A 27,544-nucleotide genomic window follows, 5' to 3' on the forward strand; every position below is an offset into this window, starting at 1 on the left:
TAGCACTCTTCCTGTTGCTTCTGGTGTACCGCAGGGTACCGTTTTAGGCCCACTCCTCTTTCTCATCTTCATTAATGATTTGCAAAGTAGCATTGATGTTCCAATAAGACTGTTTGCTGACGACTGCGTGATGTACAGTAGCATAAATACGACTGATGATCAGATTAAATTAAATTTAAACCTACAAAGAATAGTCAATTGGTGTAACGACTGGCAGATGGAGTTAAAAAAGTCTGTGTTCATGTCAGTAACTAGAAAAAAGAATGTTCTTAATTTCAATTATCAAATAAATGGTTACATGCTCGAAAGAGTTGATCAGTATAAATACCTAGGCTTAACTTTTACATCAGACCTACGATGGAATACCCACACTGAAAATGTCATCTCCAAAGCTTTTAAAACACTATGGTACCTGCGGCGCACAATGCACAGTGCTACCCCGGATGTAATGTGCCCGGCTTACAAAACCCTAGTCAGACCAATTATCGAATATGCCAAAGTAGTATGGGATCCTCACACAGCAGCTAACATTCACAAGCTAGATAGGATTCAGCGGCTCGCTGCAAGGTTTATATATAATAAATACCGCCGTAACCATTCTTCAACAGACCTCTGCCAACAAGCCCAACTACCAATGTTAGAAAGCAGAGCCAGGTATGAAAGACTAAAAACTATTTACCTCATTATCAATAATTATATAAAAATTAATAAATCAGACTACTTTGAGATCAAAACTAATGAGACATCAAGGCATCGTCATAGTAGGTTCATTCCATTGCCGGCTATAAAAAATAATTGCTTCAAGTTTAGTTATTTCCCGCGAACTTGTAAGGACTGGAACTCTCTTCCAGATTCTGCTGTTCGATCATCATCATTATCTGAATTTGTGCGCCATTTAGAAAATTTCATCTATGGCACTACCACAGGGTGATGGGTGATGAGGTTCTATTGCTGTTGTGTAGGACGGCTGTTGTTCCGATTTCTGTGTAATTCATTTTTGTTTTGTTTGTGTGTGCATTCAGAGACAATTTTTGATTGACTATTGATTTTCACCGTGTTGTTTTGTATTTTCCACTCCTGTTACAGCCCCTTTTGGTGGCTGACAGTATTAATAAATGAAATGAAATGAATGAACAAATCAGGAAATGCATCTAAAAAGCGACTCTCGTGTCAGTTGAGTCAGACAGTATTTAAGAGGTCGCGATTAACCCGGTTCACAAGAATGGCAGCGTTTGTACTGCGCAGCTAGTAGTAGTTTATAGAGGATTTCAATGCGAGGCATAAGCTTCAGATGCGTCGTATACATAGCATGCTAGCTAAGACGCGTTTCTTTAACACCCTCGAGCGTTTATACTATTGGCTTAGCGCGCGTTCTTTTCCTTGCGCAGCACTCTCTATCATCAACACCAGACAGTATTCTGCCGCTGCGAATCATGGAGATTGTTGTCTCCTAACCAGATAACAGCGACTGCGAGAAAGTATGTATGAAATTGTACAGGATATCTTATTTGCGTCATTAAGGCCTCACTTTTCTTTTATCGGGGATGGGCTAAAAATGAATTTCTTTCCATAAAAAGCCTATAGCTTATTACGGAAAAGAAAGTAGCTGCGTTTCCTTCCGCCAGCGGATTTGCACCACGTTGCAGCAGGAATGATCTAGAGGGCTCTAGACCTCGCGCCCTATCTGCTGCACCCCCGGCAGTAGCAGCCAAAGAGAGTCACTACAATATACTTGGTCGTAATATAGCTGTACCGTCGCTCTCCCCGTGTCGCCTGCTCGCGAGTCGTATCAAAGCCGTCGCGATTCAAGTGTTGACAAACGGGTTATGGCCGCGTATCTCTTGAGGCAACTGAAACGACGGGTTTTGCACTTTGCCTCAAGCGTCGAACTGCCCAAAGTCCTTCCGAAATGGGCGCATGACGCTGCAGCCACAAGCGGTCTTGCGTGCTTAAAGCCCGTCGGTGTCACGAGCCTGCAGCTCCAAAGTGGCTGCGCGCATTTCGGTAATAAGAGCCAGAAAAGTGGTTGTAATTTTCGTCCGCGCTCTGCGGTGCTGACAGCTTTATGGCTGGCATCGTCCGCTCCGGCCCAGTTCTCTGGGCGCGCAGTTAGTGCCTGTTTGAACGACGGCGCGGAATGACGGAGAGCCTGTATTGAGAGCGCCTTATTTATTCTCGGAAGCGGTTTTCTTGTTCGTGTTTGTTCATGGGGTAGGCATCGACATAAAAGTGATCGCTTTCCCGTTGGCTGTGTAATTTTAGGTTTCTCCGCTTTGACGATCGGTCATTGTCTCTAGAAAGTGGTACTGATGGGAGTAGGGGAGAATGAACCAGGCATTCTTGTGGATTATGTTCGCCTTTATTCTATACATAAACGGCAGCCGAGGAGTTTATCCGAACGGGTTAGCTCTAAAATTATCGCCTTCATATTGGTTTTCGCTGACGATAATCGATGGCAGAACAAAGTTGTATGACTTTGTTACTAGATATGTTTCGATGCTAATTATGAATAGGCGAAAATCGCTGCTTAAGGAAAGCCATCGCGGATCGCAGACACGGATGGGAGGGTTCTAGCTTTTCTTGTTGATACTAATAAAAGTGCGCGCATTACCATTGGCAAGCTGCATTTTCCCTCCTGTGTTCTGTTCTTCCCACCCCTTTTTTGTTCATTCTCCGTTTTCATTTAAAAAGTTGTTGCTGGGCTAGTGGATAGAGAGTTTTAAAATTTCCAACGGCTCGGAAAAACTAGGACGAGAGGGCAGTACATGACAAACGCTGCTTAAGCCTTTGTTCCGGGTTTTTATCTCGTTCTCGTCTTTCCGAGCGCTTTCAAATTTTAGGATCCATTTCCCCCTTTTTCCCCCATCTCCATGGACCCACCGCACATTGCGCACCACACAAGCAATGCCATTTTTTTCTCCCGTTTTTTTTTTCTTTCTTTCTTCCTTTCTTTTTTTTTTTTTTTTTTTTTTTTTTTGCGGTTCTGAAACCCATTATGTTCCCTGCTTTAGTTTATATTCAAGGTTTGTAGGCGCTCTTTCTATATGTCTCCTTTCCTGTGATCGTGTCCCTTTGCAACGAATAAAATTCAAGGCTTGGAAAAAAAAAAATCTTGCTTTTCGGAGCCCATATCCACGAGTTATTTATAATCGGTGTTCCTCTTATTCATTCATAGCTTCCCAGGAACACCCTGTGAGGGTTCTCTATACGGTTCAAGAAATCGTTCTTTTCCATGGTTAGAAAGAACAGTGCTGTTTAGTCGCTTGACTTCGCGGGAAGTAGCAACACAGATATCGCGCAAAGGCTAGTCAAGAAACAAGTGCCACTTCCTTCCGACAAGCTGAAAATGCATTTTATCGCTGAAAGGGCATTGGTTGATTATTGTTCCCGCCTAGTTGAAGGTAAATTTTAACGGTTCTATGCTTATAAGTGCTTTCAAATGCGAGCTCTGAAGTTCCTCTCTTGAACAGCGAAGGTATTACTGGTTTTCACTAACTGAAAGTTCGCCGTCGTAGCCTTTCATGGCGCTTGTTGAGCTGGGCATTAATAACATTGCAACCAAGCACGTTTCTCTTCTTTTTGTATGCGTGTGTGTGTCGAGGCGTTATTCAGCATTTCGGACATACTTGCGTGTTATTTCGTCAAGACTGGGCCGCCGCATATTTGCATCTGAATGTGGTTGCGCTTCAACCGCGCGTAACCAGGAAACTCCTTTCATTTCGCACATAGCTGATATTACTACGGTTCCTATGGCTTTAATATCGCCCGGCCGTTTTTCCTCGTAGCCCCAGATTTACATGCATATATATCCTGCAGTTCATTGTTGTAGAAAAGACGGGGGTGACCGAAGTTTTGTCTCCCTCATTTAAATTTTGAAAAGAACGCAGTGGAAAATGTTTGTCCTGAGATAGGTGGCGCAGTCAAGGTGGGTAGCAGTTGTTAAGTACGGAGATTGTTTCACCGGGCCACGCATGGCCCCTTAAGAGATCTGCGCTTTGCTGTTCGCTTCCAGTAAACATCTGTCACCTCTTTGGCCTGAAGGGCGATATTCTAGAATATATATATATATATATTTTGCTCGCTTGTTTGTCTGGCGAATACCACACAAAAAAAAAAAAAGAAGCAAAAAGAGCCGCTTGCGGCCTATGCACTTCACTTGCCACAGAGATATTGCGTCACATGAGCTGGAAACGAAAAATAAATTGGCGGTGACGAAATACAAACATCCCGCTGACGCGCCATTGTGCGTTTGAAGCTTCCCATGTCGCAAGTGCACTGCTCTCGAAGCAGACATGATGGTAAAGAAGTAAAGGCAGATATGTTCTCGAAATACCTTCGAACGGTATACGGCAACGGTATTGTATGGGGTGCTTCCGCAGTCCTTTGGAAAGCGTATGTATCTGTAGATACATGCGATACAGGTGCTCAAGGCGTCTGCCTTTATAAAGACAGACGCCTTGAGCACCTGGCATAATAAGGCGATTGCAAAACGTACGTCTCATTTGAAAGGACTTCATCTGTATAGCGGACTAGCTACTATAGTTTCGTGTTGCATCACGCGGTTTTTAGCATGCGCTTCAATGCCGCGTTGCCGGACTACGGATGGCCGTAGCATGCAGCTCGCTGACGTATGAAGGTCAGCGTCATCTTTTGGGGAAGGAAAAAAGAGAGTCTATGTTTCGCTCAGTTGTGATGGTTTCCAGTCTAGAGGCTGTAAAAGTGACATAAATTAAATTAGGGAACAATTCTTGTCCTGTAATAGTGCGCTTTGCAGGCAGAAATTCGTCAATAACTGCTCGCGGAGCAAGCGGTCACTCCTAAAATGCACAAAGAAAAAAAAAAAAGATCTGAGACAAGAATAACATTCTGGTCAGGCAAGACCTTGCTATTGTTGTCGAGATATTGTGACTCATACAAGACGCTTGGTGCCAAGGATCGCAATCGCATTCGCAGTTTGGGACCACGGTGAAAGAGAAATGTCGCCAGGGTGAAAACAGAGAACGATTCTCGGCTCCGTAATTTTGGTACTGCATTCAGTGTAAAAATCAGAGAAGCAGTTTGCCTTGCTCTTACTCTTTATTGTTTGCTCGATTCGAAACGCTAAATGGTACCCTCAAGTCGGAGTTGCGCAGGGTATGCCAGCCTTGTATGTCCATGATCGACGATTATCATCATGCGCCTTCCGCAGTGTCCTTTGCAAGTGGTCGGGAGAAAGTTGCGAAGGTTTGCTCCCTCTCCAGGGGTAAAAGTTGTGCCCTCACTCTGTCCCCGTCATTCCCGCGAAAAGCCTATACTACATCATGTGTCCCCAATTCCGAGATTTTCATTTTCTAGCAAACAAAAACGACAGTGATATTGTCACGGGTTCTACCGCTACCCGGACGGCAGTCCAGAAGGAGAGGGTCAAAGGACGGGGTTGAGGCACAGGAGGCAGAGAGCAGGCGCTTTACCAGGCAAAAGCAGCGGCGTCCCAGAACCACGCGCACTCCGCAGAACTTCGTCTTCTTCTCCCTCGGGTTACACTACTCCTCCCCCTGAAAGGCGCATCGTACCGATGCGCGCTCCAGCGTAACTGAAACGTTAAATCGAGCAGAGCTCAGAGTCAGAATACGTGGTTCTAGCGTTCACAGTAAGTTTTGAGGCGAACCACATGCACCACTTCAGGATGAGGGGGCCGACGAGATATGCTTGGAACAATCGGAATCACCTCGTAATTTACGTCGCTTATACGGCGAACGACCTCGTATGGGCCAAAGTAACGTTTTAGCAGCTTCTCGCTGAGACCGCGACGGCGAACGGAAGTCCACACCCACACTTTATCACCAGGTGCAAAATGAACTTCACGATGCCGGTGGTTGTACCTGCGTGCATCGACGTGCTGGCGGTCTTGGATGCGTAGTCGTGCCAACTGTCGAGCCTCTTCTGCGTGCTGGGTTACCAGTTTGACATCGTCGTAAGAGTAGCCCTCCGGCTCATGGGGAAGCATGGAGTCAAGCATGGTAATCACCTCTCGGCCATGCACCAGGCGGAACGGCGAAAACCCGGTTGTTTCCTGAGTTGCGGTGTTGTAAGCGAAAGTTACGTAGGGGAGAATGTCGTCCCATGTACGGTGCTCGACGTCCACATACATAGATATCATGTCGGCGATAGTCTTATTAAGGCGCTCTGTGAGCCCATTCGCTTGGGGGTGGTATGCGGTAGTTTTGCGGTGGTGCGTGTTGCTTAAACGCAAGATCTCCGCCATTAGCTGGGACACGAACGCGGCACCGCGATCTGTGATCAAGACTTCGGGAGCACCGTGACGCAGGACGATGGACTCGACGAAAAACTTCGCTACATCAGCCGCTGTTGCAGAAGGTAAAGCTCGCGATTCAGCATACCGTGTGAGGTAATCCGTAGCAACAGCAATCCAGCGGTGTCCCGAGTTGGACGTAGGGAAAGGTCCTAGCAGGTCCATGCCTACCTGCTGGAACGGAGTCATAGGCGGCGGAATAGGGTGAAGATGTCCTGCGGGTTGTACTGGCGGAGTCTTACGTCTTTGACATTCGCGGCAGGTCCTGGTATAGTGACGAACAGTCTTAGCAAGTTGAGGACAGTAATACTTGGAACGAATTCGTGCGAGTGTTCGGCTGTATCCCAAATGCCCGGAAGTTGGGTCGTCATGACAGGCGTCCATAATTTCATTACGTAGGTCAGCCGGAATAACCAGTAGCCAAGACCTCGCACTCGCTGTGAAGCTCTTTTTGTATAGTACATTGTTGCGAAGACGTAATGCGGGTAGAACGCGCAAGAAGACGCGTGGAATGGTGCCTTCTTGACCTTCCAGATGGGCGATTACTTCACGGAGTTCAGTGTCGTGTCGCTGCCGTGCTGCCATATCGACCGTGCTTATGGTACCTATAAAAGCATCTTCATACTCGTCGTCTTTACCGTCAGATGCTGATTCTATAGGGGCTCTCGAGAGGCAGTCAGCATCTGTGTGCCTGCGACCGGACTTATAAACTATTGTAGCATCGAATTCTTGCAACCGAAGGGCCCACCGTGCAAGTCGCCCTGAAGGGTCTCTCAGAGTGCTGAGCCAACATAGAGAGTGATGGTCGGTAACCACCTGAAATGGGCGTCCGTACAAGTAGGGTCTGAACTTATTAATCGCCCAAACTACCGCGAGACATTCTTTTTCAGTGGTCGAGTAGTTAGCCTCCGCCTTCGATAATGTTCGACTTGCGTAAGCGATTACACGCTCGGTCCCGTTCTGTTTTTGAATGAGCACGGCTCCGAGGCCCTTGTTGCTGGCGTCTGTATGAACTTCAGTCTCGGCGTCCTGGTCAAAGTGCCCGAGTACAGGGGAGGTCTGTAAGCTTTGTTTAAGGCGGTCGAATGCACGCTGCTGTTCATCCGACCACTGGAAGGCGACGTTCTCCTTCGTGAGATGAGTAAGTGGTGCAGCGACATGAGAAAAATTGGGAACAAAGCGCCTATAGTAAGCACAGAGGCCCAGAAACCTCCGTACAGCGTTCTTGTCCGATGGTGTAGGAAAGGTGGTGACGGTGGCTGTTTTATCGGGATCTGGACAAACACCCGCGCTGCTGACGACGTGGCCAAGAAATTTTAATTCATCGTAGGCAAACTTGCACTTTGTTGGCTTCAGAGTGAGGCCTGCGCTTCTTATAGCTTGTAGTACTGCTCTCAGGCGAAGAAGATGATCGGAGAACGTGCTTGAGAAGATTACAACATCGTCAAGGTAGACCAGACAAGTTTGCCACTTCAGTCCGGCCAATACGGTGTCCATAACGCGCTGAAAGGTTGCTGGGGCGGTACAGAGGCCGAACGGCATCACTTTAAACTCATATAGACCATCCGGGGTGATAAAAGCAGCCTTCTCTCGGTCGCGCTCATCAACTTCGATTTGCCAGTAACCACTTTTCAGATCTATGGATGAAAAGTAACGGGCATGTCGTAGATGATCAAGTGCGTCATCAATGCGAGGAAGGGGATAAACATCCTTCTTGGTGACGTTGTTGAGACGGCGATAGTCAACACAGAATCGAAGAGTGCCATCCTTTTTCTTTACTAGTACCACTGGAGCTGCCTATGGGCTGTGCGAAGGTTGGATTATATCGTCGGCCAGCATTTCTTGCACTTGGTTCTGAATAATTTCACGTTCTTTGAAAGAAACTTGGTAAGGCGACTGACGAACAGGGTGAGCAGCGTCATCGGTAATTATTCTGTGTTTGGCAATGGTCGTCTGGCGAACTCCGGATGACGTAGAGAAGCAGTCTTGGAATTCTGCAAGCAGCGCTATCAATTCGGCCCTCTCGCTCACAGAGAGATTAGGTGCAATGCTTACACCCAAAGGTGCATCGTTCTGCTGCGAAGAGGATGAGCAAGCACCTTCAGACAGGGCAACAACTTGAATAGGGGCGGTAATGCTCTCCATGGTACCGAGAGCCGTGCCTTTCGTAAGGCGCTGTGGAGTGCCACAAAAGTTGGTGACTAGGACGTGTACGCAGCCAGTATCCAGCTGCGCGATACCTCGAGCAACACCAAGACCCCGTTCAAGAAGCAGTTGAGCACTTCCTTCCAGCAGAACTTCGCCAGAAGCAACGTGGTCGGACGTGACAGGGAGAAATACGCTAGACTGGGGCGGTACGGTTACGTGCTCCGCCAAGACGCGTGCCGTGCAAACTTGGGGCTTTGTTTGCGCCGAGGTATATCGATGTTGACGAAGCGTGAGGCGGCGGTCGGTAAAGTCGATTACAGCGCTGCAATCACTCAAAAAATCCATGCCGAGAATAATGTCTCTGGAACATTTCGATAGTACAACAAAGGTAACCGGGCACCTGAGACCGTTAATCTCAATACGAGCAGTGCATCTGCCGATTGGTCTCACGAGGTGGCCTCCAGCGGTTCTGATATCGGGGCCATCCCACTGCGTCGTTACTTTGCGAAGTCGGCTGCATAGCTCCCCACTCATAACAGAATAGTCTGAACCGGTGTCAACGAGGGCCGTCACGTCGTATCCGTCGATCACAACATCGAGGTTATTGTACACTGTGGCGCGACGGTCGTCGGAAGCTCCGTCGGGGAGTTCGTCGTGAAGTTGGTCAGAAAGCTCGTCGGAAAGCTCGGCGGGAAGTTCGGCGAGAAGTTCGGCGCGAAGTTCGTCGGGAAGGTCGTCGGGTTTATCGTCGGTTCGCGTGGGGGAGCGGGGCGAAAAACGTGGAGGCTCTTTAACAGGAACGGGTTCGGCAACAGACCAAATTCAGGGGCAAGCCCTTGAAGTCGCCGGCTGGCGCGTATCTCGGCCTCCTCGTCGAAGGGGCGGCGGCTGAGACTTGGGGGCGAACTCAGAGTAGCGGGTTTTGAGGGGCTGTGATGCATTTACCCCGCACCTCCACCAGAATGTCACGGGTTCTACCGCTACCCGGACGGCAGTCCAGAAGGACAGAGTCAAAGGACGGGGTTGAGGCACAGGAGGCAGAGAGCAGGCGCTTTACCAGGCGAAAGCAGCGGCGTCCCAGAACCACGCGCACTCCGCAGAACTTCGTCTTCTTCTCCCTCCAGAACTGACACGGTTAGCGCGGGTTACAATATATTAAGGCGAATGCCCTTAATGGCTCTTGTTGTCGTGGACAAGATGTGTCCCGCTTTTGCGGCGGCTCTGATTGCCCGAGGCGGGATGACGTCATAGAGGTCTCGACCAATCACAGAGCACCATCACAGTATGCGCGAATGCGTGCCTTTGTGGCTATATGCCAATCAATTATAAATTTCTTAATAATTATTTAATCACTAATTCATTAGCAATTCAACAATTAACTAATCAACGAATAATAATTATTTGCCTCCTTAATGACTAATTACTCATTTACTTAACAGTGCCAGTTGCGTAGCAGAACGCGGCACTCAGGCTTACGCCTTTCTCTGCTTTAGTCGCTAAAGTCCCTCGTAATTTTTGTTAATGATCAGAGAGGGAGCTCATAGACTTCGTATGCAAAATCTGAATATTTTTTCTTTCTTTTTTTTTTTTTGTCGTAAACGGCGAAGATATTTGTCGAGCAATGTGTAAGACGTGTGTAAATTACGAATGGCCTGTCAGGTATTGTTATAGGGCTGTCCTATAACAAAACTCATCTGTCTTCTCTTCTTCTTAATTCCGGAAGGATATCGCGAAAGCCCGTGTACTGTTTGCTAAAGGTATCGAATACAAATTTGAACGGCGGTTCCTTCGCGAATGCTGAATGTACAAAATGATCTCATTTTTTGCAGCGACAGATGTCTTGAAGAAAAAAGAAATATAGTGACCTAGAAATACGTGTTTTTCGCCGCGCCTGTTTTCGTTAGTGAATCAGACTAACGCAGACACACATATGTAATTTTTTTATTTCCATGAGGGCATTCGAACGTGGCCGCGTTCCGTCCATGCAGCTTCAGTGAAAAAAAAAAAATAATAATAATTCATCACGTTGATTCGTTTTCACCCGATGCTTTGAAGCTTCGTTTGCCAAAGAAACTAACTCGGCTTAAGTCTCTAGACGGGCACTTGGCGCATGACCCTAAGCGTCACTGCAGCCTGTGGTTTCCTACGTGGACATAAGCCACCAACCACCGCGGGTTCGAGCGTCGCGCGAGCCGAAACCCCGATCAGCCGTTACCACGCGCACCCTGAAACACCGCAGCGCGCATTCAACCTCCACCGGGAGGAGAGCACTTCGCTGCAAGGACACCAACCTCCAAGTTCACGAAGGAGACGTTTATTGAAACGCCATCCTCCAGCGGCACATACACACACACACACGCACACACATACAAAATATACAAAACGCACAAGTGACACGGAGTGCGCCGCAAGCACGCAAGGGCGTGCTGTGATCTCTCTCTCCTTAGTGACCAGAGGGTTCCTTTGAGAGAGATTGGGCAACCACCGCAAGGTACGCCTGTCGCGGATCGTTGGATCACGATCGACAGGCTCGAGCTTCGCTCTCAGGTAAGACCCGGAGCAGACGAACTCGAGTACACACTGGTCTGCGCGGACAAAGGCCGGCAGACAAGAACGGTAGCGTACGCACCTTACGATGTCTCGGAGGAGTCTCTCTCTGGGCTCCGCTCGGACAGTCGCGCGAGCGCGGCCGTCGAAGCGGTGCCGTGTTCCCGCCAAAAGGCGCCAATGAGAACAACCACTGGAACGCCAGGGCGGAGCTGTGGCCCGAACGACAGTGACAAGTCGCTCGAGCCCCTCTCCGCCGCCTCAGGCGGGAGAAAGGGAACGGGGAGAACAACTGGGAAGCGGGCGGCGGCCGCGCAAAGGGCAGCCGCAGCAAGCCCGAATCCCACAAGCCTCCGCTACATTTCCAGCTTCCAGCCTGCTCGTTGTACATTATTCGATAGGTTTTTGCCCGAATATAAAGAACCGCCGTTATTGTGTTCGCATGGTGGGATCTCTGAACGCCCTTAATTCTGACACAGCTGTCAAGCCTGCTACGCTGGGTGCAGGTTTAGCACGTATAGGTCACAAACCGTTCGCAGTTTTTAATCTTTCGTGGAGGACAACGCGAGTGATCCTGTTAAGTTTCTGCACCTGCCTGCGGCAATATGCTGCGAGATCCCCCATTGCGCTCACAAGCGTTCTCCATGGTTAAATACAGCCTTCGTAAGAAGGTCGAAGTCAAGGTGTAGTTTCGCCCAACGGTGTCATCTGATGTAGTTAGCCTGTTTAGAACCCATACCTTCATCCACATGTCCGTGTGTTGTTGTTTAATAGCGTACTATTTTTAGCTAACCAGCAAGAGCTTCGTGAAAACAGCTGGCATTTGCGCGTTTCCATAGGCAACCCTGCGTGCCGGCCGTTTTCGTACATTTTTCCGCATTAGCTGGCTTGCAAAATGTTCGTTCGTAAAAGAAGAAATTGTTTACTTTCGTTGCCATATGGTGCAGACGAGACGTGAAGTAGTGACAAATTCGCCCTGAAGGCTGCCAGGAGATTTCAGAATAATGTAAAAAAAAAAATAGGCACTCTAAGATAAGCTTATGGCGTAGAGGTACCGTCCCCATTCACAGCTCGACCCGAAGGGCCCGTGTGCTGCAGACAAGCGCGCACGGTGACATGTCATCACAACGGATATTCTTGAAGCTAGCCTCCACAGGGAAAATGAGCCCTCTTCGGGCTGCAAGCAAGCACGATATAGCTCCCTGTATAGCTACGTTCCATGCCATCGCGTACTTCGGAGAAAGCTCTGTACACAGTCATCGATGCGAAAGCTAGCTCGTTTTCCACGCTTTGTATTTTGATGCCAGGTCGCCCTTCGCGAGGCACACGGCCTGTGTATCAGACGCGCAGCTGCGCCACATGCTGCGCCACTGCATGCTTCCCTCCATCGACGCTGCGTCTTCTGCAATCGCCCCTGCACGCCGTGAGTTGCGTAATTTGCCTGCGGATGTGACTCGAGCCGAGGCAAGGCGTGCAACCCCGAGTGCGTGTGCATCCCACTCGTATGGAGCGGTGAGCTGGGCTTCTCTAGACCCATGTCTGATGCTCTGCCTCATTCCTTTGATCTCAGTAAGTACAGGCTCACCTCACGAACGCCACGTGCCAATCTGCAGCCTTGGGTTTTATGTAGTTATTGCGCTCTTTCTGAGCAACGCTGAACTGCACTGGTGCTTGCTTTATATTTGTGACTCCTTTTTGTTATTATGCAACTTTCATGGCTTTCGTGCAATGACTGCACGATACGGAACGGCATGGAGCAGCTCACCGTCTCGCTATGCAGCAAGCGGCTATGCACCGAAGGCGTTGTTTTCACTTCTACCGCCGCCTGGCGATTCCGAAATTCGGGGTTGCCTTTATGCTTGTAGTCGGTGAGCCTTCAGACATCACCGTGCTCACTAAATGCCTGGTCCTGATGAAGATCGCGGTAAGATCTAGCCTCAGAATAAAGCCGCCATGCTTCACGATTCCTGGGAAGACATGGTCAGGGCTCTCGACTGTTGAACCCAAGGACGCGGGTTCGACTCCTGGCCGTGGTGACCGCATTTCGATTCCGGCGGGTAGCGAGGCACCCGTATATTGTGCGATGTGGTTTTATTTGAGCCGCTAGTATTGTTGAGGTCACTACGCTGCCAATCAGACACAGTTTGTATTTACTTCATTTTGCGCAGATAGTCCGTATGTGTGAAAGACCGAATTGCTGGCCTAGAAGCAACTTCGATACCGAGAGACAGTAGGGCTTTATTTGTAGGTTTTATAGTTGGAAGTCGATATCGTTAGCGTCCACTCCTTCACCACAACGTCCTCTGACAGTGATGCAAATACTTCAGCAGAAGAGCTTTGTGTACGAAGTGCAGGTTGACATCTGACCTTGCATGCGGGCTTGATGTAGTATGTAGAGCACGCAGCACGAACGGTATGTCACGAAGTCGTGACATTGGCCGGCATTAGGGTTACGAATGTCTGTTCAGAAATATCGGGATTGGTTCATCACTACAGAGGGCAAAATTCTGAAAGCCGTAGAACCACATCTATAATGTTAAGATCTACGGTGGCGCAGGGTGCACAGTTCTGTTCTGAAAAAATACATACATACATACATACATACATACATACATACATACATACATACATACATACATACATACATACATACATACATACATACATACATACATACATACATACATACATACATACATACATACATGCATGCATGCATGCATGCATACATACATACATACATACATACATACATACATACATACATACATACATACATACATACATACATACATACATACATACATACATACATACATACATACATACATACATACATACATACATACATACATACATACATACATACATACATACATACATACATACATACATACATACATACATACATACATACATACATACATACATACATACATACATACATACATACATACATACATACATGAGTCCTCCACTACGGCGTCTCCATAGCTTGAAGTTGCTTTTTGACGTTAAACCCTACAAACCAACCATACATACATACATGTGTGTGTGTGTGCGTGCGCGTGCGTGCGTGCGTGCGCCGCTCGGGCTTTGAAATGCACTCCACTCATCTTATTTCGCAAATAGTCATGCTCACAGTAATGCATGTGAATAGGTCTGACTATAATGTCTACATGACGTGCCGCCAGCCTTTTCGTTCTACGCTGTACTGCGTGATCAGAGTAACTTATTCAAATGGCATGTCATCATTTTTAGAACCACTGATGACCCTAAACATATATAGTTTATCAGCATACGTCGCCCAAATTAAGTTCTCGGCGTCATATCTTCCTGCTTGTAACTTTATTACAAGATGTCATACATATCATTTCACTTCGAAGTATTGTCTCCTTTTGATGCATGCGTCCTTTAAACAATTAAAAAAAACGGTCAGCACTTTGCCGTCTTGCATTCCATTATCTTGGAGAGCTTTATGAAGTTAGAGTTTAATGCGACGACACATATCCTGACGCGTTGGCCGCTACGGCCACGACCGCGTCAACTCCGGAAATTTCTTATAGAGGTTTTACATACAGGTGAAAAAAAAAAAAAAAAACAATTAAGGCAGTCAAGTTGGTTAATAAGTTAGAAATTAAATAACATTTCTCTTTCATCCCGAAACCTATTCCAGTTCTGAATACATTTCAATTGTAGTTTTTATTTTTACTGATATACGCACCTCGGAGTGGCTTCAGACCAAGGCTTACACACACCCCGACACCTGATCAGTTTCGCCTTCATGATATTCACAATGATCCTAATGCTATATCGCAGTAGACAAAAAAATATGGTAGTTTAACTCTTCTAAACCTAGACAAAGAGCAAGATAATTGTCTGGCTTGGTTACTTTGAGCTTCCATGTGAACGTTGGAGAGGGAGAAACACTTTATTTAGGAGGGCAACTTAAGCACTCAACATATCCTTCGCCTGGTTAACCAAGGCAAGCTGGTCATTGGGGTAAATGGTAAACGCAATGTCGAGCGGCCGATTTTAAACCAACTTTTATCTTCAGATTTTCCCGCCCGATGACCTTAGCGAAAACTGGCGCAATAGAGCTCCCGCTATAAAAGGAGAAGATAGAGGATACTGAGGAGCGAGAGAGGGGTATCTTATATCCTAGCGGTCACAGTGCAGGGATCGCCCTCTCCTGCATGCTCTGCTTTCGACGCAGCCGCGCGTCGTTGTTGTCGGCCAAAGGCCACGCGTGTCGTCTCGGCAAAAACGGCAAGCATCACGACCGTCGTCGAATGGCCCGACAAGGGCGCCCATTTGCTTTTGCTGAACAATCATTGCCCGGCCGACGACGGCGCACGCATCGCGCGCGACTGCGCGAGCACGCACCATCGCGTGACGTGCGCGCGACGATTCGCTGCTTTCCAGCGCCGTGTAACGGCACGCGGATAGATAAGCAAGCTCAGTGCGCATGAGCACGGCGACCCATTGATATTCTACAAAGTATCCACCTCTTTTTTGTCGTGCACGAAAACACGGAAGGAAACTATAGCCACAACTGCCGCATTCGGTGCTGCCTTGAGGACCGGTTTCCCCACATACCCTGACAAGAACTTCCTAGTCCACCCGGCTTACACCATCGAAAACAAGCAGCATCTGTTCATCTTCTTGGAAGGGGACCTTTAACGCTCTTGCCCGGAAGAACATGGACGCGGGCAAGGTTTGAAGTGCTTTCTCTCTGCCCGTCAAGATGTTGCAGTCGCAGCAAGAATCGGCCTTGTCTCAAGCAACAAAACTGTCATTTAGTAAGCATGCCATCCGGTTGTTTGAAGCATGTCCTGGCGGAGACTGTACTATGATCCGCAACTGCTTTTGCACTAGGTGCTAATTGCTCCTGCGTACTCCTCCCTTCGCAGTGCACACTGAAACACGCCGATGCTGTAGTACGCTGCCATTGTTAGGCGTCCCTAGTTGTCACCCCGCATGTTTAGCATCCCACACTGGTAATTAGCGCCACTTGAGTGCGCCGCATACAGGCAACGAATATATTCGCACCATTGTTGCTGTTCAGCATATAAGCGATGCTCGGAAACAAAAAGATATGCTTCATTGTTTTCCTATGGCCGGCGGCGCAGGTTGACACGGTAAATGCCTCGCACGGCGACATTCGCCCCATTGACGGCGAGAAAAAGGTGAACTGGCGTCGTATCTCGAGAAAAAAGCAAACAAGGATGCGTGCAGCTCGTTAGTGAGCGCGTCGCGAACACGGCACGGCGGACGCGACGCCTATACGGCCGCGTCTACAGTAGCATATCAGCTCGAACTGCGGGGGCTGTACTTATCGGCGCACTAGCAGCCTTTGTTGACTACCACCGAATGCACATATGCAGCTCCTGGCACAACTTCTGGAGGCACATGTAAAGTGGCCGTATATATATCGCTGGGGCGGCACGCAAAGGACGCCCTTGTGCTGTGGCGTGCCAGTGCGCGTTAGAGAACCATCAGTGGTCGAAATGACTCCAGAGACCTGCACTCCGGCGCTTCTGCAATTAATCTTTACCGCCGTCTAAATGCTTCTCCCATATCTCGCCAACCAACCCTGTCTGCCAGCTGAGGGCACCTAATCCAGGCTCACTTCCTAATCTCATCTGCCCTCCTAACATATTTTGCTATCACCTGTTATCTACCCTTGAAATCTAGCCCGTTGCCCGGTCAACCGACACCGACCATCGTGCCTTCGCATCAGACGTCTTGCACATGCATTTCTCAACCTTGATTTCGACCGTTGTGTCAATTAACTCGCGTTTGTTCACCGACCGAATCCTCACGCCATCTAGATCGTTTCTCTGAGCGTTGCAGCCATCGTTTTCCTTTCCATAGCTCGCTGCGTTGTCCTTCGTCTAAGTTGAACATTATCGCTAGCCTGCGCATATGTGCCACATATTCAACTACCGGGACTAACATTCGTTTCTGTTTCCTTTAAGCACTGGTTAAACTACTGCGAACATCTTGCAAGGGACGTTACCACTCTCTGGCTCCAGAGTGTTTCCTGCTCCGTAAGCTCGTCCGTAGTGCATGGAAAACCATGGCGGAGCCGTTTTTCGCTGTCCGGTACCGACCCTAGGAGGACACTTCGTCCTTCCCCTTCGCATTTGCCCTCCTCGACGTCGAGTAGCTTGTCACTGCCCGTTTCTCTCTGGTGCCACGTTCTCCTTCGAGCGTCATAATTAGACCAATTAGCGGGCCCACTTCTCCACGCTTGCCTGAACCGCTGCCCTCCCCCGCCCTCTCGGCTCCTCCCGCTCTCTTGTCGTGTGGACGAGCCCGGCGCAGCACTCCGCTGTTACCGCTCAACATGTCAGCCTCGTCGTCCACTCTTCTGCGCACACTCTAGCTGCCGCCGAGGAGGGTAACGCTGACGAGCGGCTGCAGAAATGGCTTCCTCTCTCCGCGGCGCTCTGGCAGCGTGAATGGGATGCGCGTTGCTAGATCCGGTTTTTGGAGTGCATGCTTGATTTCGGATTGTGCCTTCCTTTACTCCTTTCGTGTGATTTGTTAGGCTGTCCGAGCTCTTTACACCCTGTTCATGAAGCTCTGGCCCTTATTCGGTCGTGTTAAGAAAGTGAAGGCGTTATGCAATTGCATCCTTGGATTAAACCTGGAAGAGAAACATATTCAAAACATTAGTGTAAAAAGCGGTGCCTTGAAATGATTTGTATCGTTTTGGAATTTTTTTTTTTCTGCTTAGAATAAGTTCAACGTTCCGAATCGCATCTGCAAACCAGCTGCGCACATGTTAATGCGGTTTTTTATTCTCAGTCAGGACATTAAGATACTAGTCATGCCTAATAATTATCGTTCAGAAAGTATTACCGCCTTGAGGACAACTCAGAGGGCTATGGAACGAAAAATGGTAAGGGTAACATTAAGAGATAGGAAGCGTGCAGAGTGGGTCAGATAAATAACTCAAGCTACCGACATTCCAGTGGAAGTTAAGAAGAAATGAGCATGGGCAGGACATGTAGTGTGAAGAGAGGATAACCGATGGTCGCTGAGGGTAACAAACTGGATTCCAAGGGAAGGAAAGCGTAGCAGGGGGCGGAAGAAAGTTAGGTGGGCGGATGAGGTTAAGAAGTTCGCAGGGGTCAAGTGTATGCAGCTAGCACAGAACCGAGTTAATTGGAGAAATATGGGAGAGGCCTTCGCCCTGCAGTGGGTATAGTCGGGCTGATGATGATGATGATGATGATCGCTTTGAGATGGGCTTTGGCAGTGAAGTGTCTTATAATTTATTAAGTAATGCATTTAGGTTTCACATGTGTCGTGAAGATAGTCCACACTACACTAGAAGACTGTATTAGTTGTTTACCAACTGTTTACGCCATTACGGGACGTCCACCTGCTCTACTTCGGCGAGGTTTGTACGTATGTTTTGCAAGCAGACGGATGCTAACGGCTAATAACACGAATATTCAGTATGTACTAAGCTGCAATACCGTATTTTCTCGCATTATGAATATTTCTCCCATGATCGTTGCAAATGTGACAATTGGGAAATAGTAAAAAAAAAAAAAAAATGTTTTTTTTTTTTTTTTTTTTTTAAGTAGAAAATGAGACGGGAAGTAGATTGAAGCAACAAAACCTTCATCTGGTATCAACCTTATGCAGCAAAATGCACTCTTTAGCATTTTTTCCCCTCTTGAGAACACAGTCAACACTTACTGAGACTCACACGTACACCTCGAGTACAGGCGAAAAGTGCTGTCTAAAAAGAGCATATTCGAACTCACTCTATATGCATAACTCACCGGCCTAACTGCGAAGCTCTTAGAGCAAGAAGTTGCTGTTGCCATTAATATGGTGTATGGAGCAGCGAAACCCTTCGGTTCATCGACTCCCTACGGGCCATTCCTATCACGAAACGTAGGCAGCGTTCGGTTGTTCATATAACAAGCGCGAAGGTGGGATAGTTGGTGCTTGACTATAATAGAATGCATATTGCAACAGCACGTAGCGACAGGGACGAAGTGCTTTCTTCTCCTCGTCCCTGTCTCTTCGCACGGTTGTAATATACATTCCATAGTTACATCGTTCTTGCAACGTTTTAAAAGCAATTAACCTGTTCTGTTAATCAGAGAACATGAACATAAACTTGGTGAGCTGTTCAAATGGCATTGCTTTCAGGTGTGTCAATGTTGTGATCGGTTTTCTTACTAAACTAAGACGTTACCATCAGGAAAATGCGCACACCCGTGAGCTTGCACTGCAGCTTCTACTTGTTCACGCGAACTCGCCAGGCAACATTGCAAACGACTGGCGTATCGCACTCTCTTATGCTTGTCGCATTGGTTCCCTATTGGATGGCGTGCTTTTCGCTCTAACAGTTTTGCATGCGATAACCATGAGCCAACACTTTTCCAGGCGGGAGGCATTCTCAGGCCAGCGGGTGCACCCGTGGACATAACCAGTGTGGTTACAATGATAATACACAATTCGTGCATGAAGTTGGTCTTTGGAGCAGAGCGCACCGAAACGGCTTTAAGCGCCTCGCACGCAGAACTTAAGCTGTGCCGAGTAGGTCAGGAAATTTTTCACGTTTAATTCTGGGCTCTCCGGCTGTCCGGCTAGTACACAAGCGGTTGCAAGTGCGCGTGTTTCTGGCTTGCCTCTGTACGCTCTTTCACGCCGCAGATGTTTTCGCTGGTCCCGGCGTATTTTGTAGACAGTGCTCCGTTAATGAGTTCGTTTGAGAGCGGAGCCTCATCAATCTAGAGCCAGGGCTTCACTCTGTGACCTCCCATGTTGATCCCCGGACAGGGAACGAGTGCAAGGGGATCTCGTAGCTGCCAGGTGCGCATCAATCTCCGCATTCGGGGTGTTTAGTCTTTTACTCCGTCCGGCTGTTGTGCCGCTGTAGTACCCAGCTGGTGAAGTCACGAGCGGACATCGCTGTCAGTGCGACCTCTAGCATGATCAGAGAAGCAGCAACTTTGCTATCGCTCTCCCAGCAAACAGTGGACGCAGTAGATTAGCAGCGGCAGTTAGATGGTTTGGGGTTTCTTTTCGATGGCGCGAGTCAGTTGTTGCATACGAGTGTGGGTGTGCTTGGTGCAAGTTTTGAGGAAGGCTGTTTGAAATGTTGGTTATTACAAAGCCCTTATGTTGGAACATTGGGTGCAATTCTTGGGTCATAAAGAAGCTGATTCTTTTATGCATCATATTTCCTCGATGACTAACGTTTCGGAGCGAGGCTTTCCTCCCTGTATTGAGTGGTATAGGGTAAATTTGTCTATGTGTTCGTTCTTCGTGACGATTTTTAACCCAATACATAGGCGAGTTTCACTTGTGCTTCTTCGGCTTCGCTATCGGAACAATGGCTCTGACGTTGTTTTTCTTCAAAAAAAAAAAAAAGGAAAGGAAGCTTGCCGTAGCTCGTTTCTCTCCCCCCCCCCCGCCCCCCGCCCTTTTTTTTTTTTGTCACCACTTCGACTCCCGGGTTAGGAGGCACACGTGCTCCAAGAGTCAGCGAGAACATCGAAATGAACTGAAGCGACACTACAATGGTTATATCGTTTTATTATTATTATTATTATTATTATTATTATTATTATTATTATTATTATTATTATTATTATTATTATTATTATTATTATTATTATTATTATTTGTGCCTTACGTGACCTGGGGTCCACTTTCACGCAAGTCCCTATCCAGCCGTCGGATATGGCGCGGAAACGGTGTAATTATTTCAGTTATAAATTATTCGTAGTGCTTCGGCAAATTAAGAGCGGTGGTACATGTAAAGTAATGTTGAAAAGAAGAAAAAAAAGAAAGGAAGAAAGAAGTTTGGTGCTATACTCCGTCAACAAAAACATACGAGGTGAGCGCGCACGTGCCTCTTGACGCATTCCCTTCGGCTTGTCCGTGGCGGCGACTCTTCACACGGACCAGCGTTCACTAAATCGCTAGGGAGCCGCGAGGGGAGAAGCAGTTTCCATTTCAGAAACAGCGCCGCGCACATCCGGCGGCGGCCTATTGTTCTCTATAGAGAGATATGCGCCGCGGTGTTCAGTGTCGCGCGATTGCTGCCGGCTCGCTGCAGGAGGCGCGTGATTACATTCAAGAACACGCAAATATTTCCTCTCTCTCTCTCTCTCTCTCTCTCTCTCTCTCTCTCTCTCTCTCTCTCTCTCTCTCTCTCTCTCTCTCTCTCTCTCTCTCTCTCTCTCTCTGTTTTCTTTTTTTTTTTTTTTACTCTTCGATCTGCATGCCAATGAGCTCAGCATGTCATATGGCCGAACGCGAAGTCCACGTTGGCTCGCGGGAATCGGATCCAGCCGGTCTAAAGATTGGCCGGATCGCTGCCAAACTTCGCGCGTGCAAATTCGATTGTCACGTGCATTAAAATACAGCTTATTATCTCTTCTGATTTGCTTCTGTTTAGGTAACAAGGAAAGCTTGAACAGCAGAGTGCTGTTCTTGTTTTCTCGTGCAGCAATTCTACCTGGTGATCTTTAATTTGGCCGAATGTTATCCACATTAGACCTATACTACAATAGTAAAGATTTTTGTGTGTCCAACGTCTTGGAATTTCAGGAAGGGAATTTTTTTCTGCACCCTGCATTGGGACATATGCAAAGGTACGAGGCTACTTCCTGCAGCATTGCGGCAGTTCCTTTCTGGCATCATACTCCCTAGCTCCGTTTGTATCCTTGCGACGTTCTTCCTGAGCACCCTGTTAACGGTACCAGAAGATATTTCAGGAATAATACGAGTGCAAACATTTATGACTCTCGCAGCCAGTCCTTCTGGGGCAAAATAGACGCTAGTGTGAAGAGAATAAACAAACGCGCGTCGAATATTCGCTCAGGAATTAAAGAAAAAGTGATGCGATATTAGAACAACCTATTACGGTCATGCCCTCTTGAGCCATAATTACTGTGCTTAGCATAAACGATAATTAATTAGTCGAAGAAGCGTCAGTCCCTGACTATAATTAATAGCTAAAGGATTCATCAGGGAATTCAGGGAGGAGTAGTGATGCTCCATATATCTCTGAATGTTCGTTACATTTCAGGCAAGCTTTAAAAGGTTCTGAATGGCCTTTCGTGAGGTGCTAATGCACAAACATGACAATTATTTACATAGCATGTCACTTTGTGGCATTTGTGGGATTTTTATCTTATATTTTTTTTTTTTTCATAAATTCTGCGGGGAGAAGGGGGGGGGGGGGGGGCGGTTGCAATTCGGAGTGCCTAATTATGAAGCGTAGAGTGTACGCCACACTCGGCCGGTTGCTGGCCTATAGTAGTATTCGCTGCTAGTGTAACGGGGCGCTATACGAGAGTCATTTCACTTGACTAGCGCGCTGCGCGCGGGCTGATTAGCGCTGCTTGATTTGGACTCTATTAGATTCATTTTTTATTGTTTGTAGTACAGTCCCGTTTTAATTTTTGTTTAGTATCTGTCTGCTAACCATTATTGAAAAATAAATGTGACTGCGATTACCCGATTCTTTTTAATAAAAGATCGCTTTTATAAAAGAGTTCGTGCTTTTGCACTCCTTAAAGCAAGATCTTGCTCCCTGCGTTGTCTCTTTGCTTCTACCACGACGCTTCGTGTATAGAGCGGGATCCTGCCAGCCCGTTTTGAGGTGGCATTGGGGCCAAGTGAGGCTGCGAGAACTTTCCCAGCTTAGAAATCATCCCAGTTTTTAGTGAAAGTAGCGTGGTTATCATTAGAAGAGGTCCAATTGGTACCTTTGAGCGATTTGTCATTCGTATCTTTCCTTGGTTGTGAATTTTCTCTTTTCGCGCACAGTTGAGATGGGTAATAATAAAGGTTGACGGTGGTAATTCTTTGTTTTGCTTTGTTCCGACGTGTCAGCTGTCCAAGATTTTTTGTTTGTGCAAAAGTCGACTCGGTCGTGTCATCCGTCACATGGTGATCGAGTCAAAAGTGTTTTTAAACTTGAAGCTTTAAACTATATAGGCTGACGCTTGAATACGGATAAAATAACATTGCCATCTATGAGCGATGCCTTCGCGCTAGATATTCAGCCTTTGTCAAAGTTTAGAGCCCCTGAGCGTCATCTTCTGAGACACATTGTGTGGCTTGTAATACATTGCCTACGTTCCTATTCCTCTAACGGGGATATCTTTGGTCTCACACACTCCAAAAGGTAGGGCTATCGTGCATAAATGGTCCCGCTAAATGGTCACATTGCACGTCTACAAGCCTACAAGGTCTTTACTGCAAAGGAGGTTTATAATGCGCCGAACTAAAAAGGAGAAGCGGCGCAACTACACGGCAAGTGCAAAGGTATGACGACGATGATGATAATTCATTCTCTGTGAGCGCCATCTGTCTAGCGGCAATCACAACGGCTGTCAACCGCCATGGCCGGGCTAAAGGTATATATACTAAACGGGAGGGGAGCGCGGCTCTCAACCGCTGCGCTTGAAATGGCGCTAGTAACAGCTACTAAAAAAAAGTAAACGATATCTTTCAGCTTAAGTAAAAAGTGAGCAAGACTGCCCTTGTTTATGTTAATAAATGTAACAAACTCATTAATATAGAAAGATTTTGAAGGTTTGAAGCGGGTGTTGAGTAGCTAAAGTTCTTTTTTTTTCCTTTCCATTCTGACCGCATATCTCGATGCGGATGCTGAAAACGTTTAAGTCTTCTATCAACACCCAAGATTTTTAAAGTTCATTGAAATGCAAAGTTAACGCCTAAGTAGAATCGATTAGCTTAACTATAATATTAAAACTTATATTTGCGTGAACGTTTTTGTTTATTTTTCTTTATCCCGCTCGGTGGCACTCAGGTATGGGCTGCTCCTTTACGCAGCTGAAGGTCGCTGGCGGCTGCGTTTCCCGCTGTGGGTCTTTATCGCAAAGGGCTCTCGAACTCGCTGTGTAGCTGCGCGTCAACCGCCTTTGGAGTAAAGAACCTTAATTCTGAAGGGCTTACAAGTGCCCTTGTGACAGGGTTGTTAACAGACCCACTGGGTCATAAACATTTGACAAAGACTTTACCACCTACCTGGCATCTCGCCGCCTTATAATATTCCCCATGAAGACTAAGGGACTGTCCAAACATCCATCGCCTCCCTCGGCCCGGCAACGTGCACCATCTGAAATCGTTATATAATACCCTTCCACCTAAGTCCGCCAAATTCCATAAGCGACACGCACCAGCAACGCACCTTCCTCACGCCTCCACAAAGCTTGAACCTACGCAGCAGTCAAACGAAAAAATAGCAGAGTGGAGAACGCTGGCTGCTCTGCAGAAGCACGATCCACGAATCCCGTGATCCACCTCTCCACCCTACCCACCTGCCTAGAATGCTTCCAACATCCGCCTACCACCATCCTGAACAAAAAAGTCTGTCGCATCTACGCAGAGCCCTGAATAAGAGTAAAGGCATATCTATATGTATTAATAAAAGGTAAATACGTCTCCTATGGCAGTTTCCTCGCATCAAGTTTCTGATCCTCCTGGCAATTTCTCTCGTTTCCGGGTTTTTTTTTTTTTTTTTTTTCTCCAAAGCGATGGGGAATTATTTCACCAGAGAGAAGAAATCGAGAGCTCGGCAGATGTTGTGCCTCGTTGATCAAGACTCGAGCTGTCCTATCAACGAAGAGGCTTCAAAGAATGTGGACATTGTCCGGAATGATATGTGAGAACCTCTCCTTTCAAATTCGCGACTATATACCGGCGAGCAAGTAGGGCAAGTCAAGACAAAAGCAACAAAGCAAGGACAAAGCGGCCGGAGTGCCTGGAGTGGATTGATCACAGGGACGGTGAATTTGTCCGCAAAGAATGGATGGCGAGCCCCTTTCATCCGTGATGAGAGTCCCATTACGACAGAACTATTTGATGGCTAGTAAGTCCACACCTTATTCTGCATTTCCGAACCTGGGAATGAAATGAAACCTGAAACACAAAAGGCGCCTGCTGCCTGAAACTCGTGTCACTCGTGAAAGACTGCTGAAGCATTCCTGTAGACCGATATAACTGGCTGCGTATCGATATGCCCGTATCCAGGGCTCCAGTAATCTTTCAAGCAAACTGATCAGCGTTCCTATAAAAAACTGTGTTTTCTGGAAGTGAGTTGCGTACCTTTGAAATGCAGACCCGGGTGCTCGCGCAGTCGGCTGGACTTCGTTGAACAAACAATGATTTTTATACAAATAACTGAAAATAAGTTGATCACATCTTAAAGTTTCGAGAATACCAATGCCGAATCAATATATGCAAATATTCGTTTTTTCCTATTCCGCGATTGGAATGGTGTGCCGGAGGAGATCGTCACCGCGTTGCCCTCTTCGTTTGACAATGCTCTTGCTGAGTTTTTGTTTAATTAGATGCTATATGTATCCACTTTTCTATGTGATATCCTCCATTATTACTGGTTTCTGCATATCCACTTTTTGTGAGAATAGGTTTTCAATGTCTTGATTTTATTAACGACGTATGTTTTGCCTTCTTGTACTGCATTGTACCACCTTTGCACTATCTCCCCCCCCCCCCCCCCCTTCTCTAGACTAATGCCCCTGCTAAGGCGCTGTAGGTACCTGAATGAATAAATAAATAAATAAATAAATAAATAAATAAATAAATAAATAAATAAATAAATAAATAAATAAATAAATAAATAAATAAATAAATAAATAAATAAATAAATAAATAAATAAATGGGTTTTAAGGCAAGGAAAAGCATAGGACCTGTCTATCCTCTCGGAGGGCACTTGAACCACGACCGAAGGAAGATATTGTGGCGAACTAAAAGACAACCAATTGTGCATCGACGCAGGCTAGAGCTGTCCCGCCGGGGATCAGCCGTTATGTTGCATCATCGCCTTCGTTCATCACGTCTGATCCTTCGTGGTTACCGCCACGTAACAATATGAAAGATAGAGTGAGATAAGGAAAATAAAAAAAGGCGCCGTATATAGTGGAGGACTCTTAATAAATTTCGACCTGTAACATTCGCTGGCGTCGCATACACTAACGTGTTTTGCGTTTCGACTCCCTTATAAAACTGACCGTCCTGGCTGCTACTGCTACCGCGTGTCTATGGGGTTGGTGGCCGAGCGCTCCACACATTGAGCCATCGCTGTGGGCGCAGTATACACGGGCGCAAAAACCGGAGATCTCCTTTTGATCGGTATGGTGCAATGCGGCGAAGCCACACATGCTGTAATGTCCGTAATGTCGCCCTTGTTATATTCCTCCTGCTTATCATCCGCCTTCTTCAGCCGAAGCTATTGATGGAGTTTTTTGGGGGGGATTCCAAGGACCACATGCGTCGCACGCACCCTTGCGAGGCCATGGCGACCGCATTTCGATCACGGGTTGAGAACGCTGGAACGCAGCTTTTTGGGAGAGCAATTTGGGGCGCACCATGCAAACGAGAACGGTAGGGCGCATTAAGAAACCATTACAGGGAAGTAGATTTTGTGACAGCAGATACGCTATATCATCAGAAAACGCACCAGCACCAAAGCCACACTTCAAAGGGGCCGTGTGCTAACGGGTATATGTCAGGGACGGACACTATAAATAAAGAAAAGGGTCTGCGTTTGCCCAAATCTTCAAATGCGATTTTCAGAAGAAAAAGTTGATGAGATAAAATAACAAAATTGTGCATCGAGTGCCAGCGGCGCACTACCGGGGTTACGAAAAAGAGGTGAGAAAGAAAGCGGAGAAAATTTTCATTATGTTGGACAGCGCGGGCTTTTTATGCAAAATCCTACTGAAGTTGATTGCGTTTAAATTTGCTTTGTACAAAGTTTAGTTTGTGATATAGAGTAGCAAGCAAATAATACCGGGTTAAGAAAGAACCTTCTTTTTTAGCGCTTTTATTTTAAAAACAATTATTGTCTACCGATTCCACATAACAGCATATAGAAACTGGCTGGAGTTACACTTAAATTATTGTTGATGTTAATGCGTCCACATTCGTCCGATGCTGAGTCGGCTGTGATTAAAGGCAAAGAAGCGCCACTAAAATTACTGCGTGCACGCAGCATCTCCTGGAGCGGTTAGTTCTCCGCAAGTTGCTCATTGGTAGAGAACCTCAGGAACTATAAGACGTCAGTGGCAGTGGTCGTTATTGTTCGATAGCGTCTGTGTAAGTCCATAGTTGACGAATTTCGAGCGCTCGCGTGCCGTTCGAATTGATGAAGCAAGGTATTCGTTTCGGTTCCAATATTTTTACCTTTTTGACAAACTTCCGCTTGGCTTCCGAGTGCGCAAAATGCGCAGTCACTGTTTAACAGTCCATTCATCTCTACTTCGTGTTTGCAATATCAATTGCCGCTCTCCTACCTTCTTTTTATTCAATATTTATGGCACTTTGACAGGCTCGAAAATTCGCCTTAAATGACTTCTCCTCTGGCCATGCCTTTCGATAGGAGCGTAACTGCGCGATGTTGGCTACGTCGCGCGACGATGTCGGCGTTCGTATCGCGGCTGCTCTATGCCATTATCGACCGCACCCAGCCGCTGTTGGCCGTGGTCGCCGTCTTGTGGGCTGTGGCGGTCAGCGCA

At 47.1% G+C, this 27,544-nt stretch overlaps 1 protein-coding gene across 17 annotated transcripts in view; it reads left to right on the forward strand.

Moving 5' to 3' along the window:
* Window positions 1-27,544, forward strand: part of LOC146193354 (uncharacterized) — a 644,795-nt gene that overhangs the window by 248,030 nt on the left and 369,221 nt on the right. The window lies entirely within an intron of this gene.

This window comes from Amblyomma maculatum, chromosome 4 (genome assembly GCF_055883805.1).
Source record: "Amblyomma maculatum isolate TAMU_Amacu chromosome 4, ASM5588380v1, whole genome shotgun sequence".
NCBI lineage: Eukaryota > Metazoa > Arthropoda > Arachnida > Ixodida > Ixodidae > Amblyomma > Amblyomma maculatum.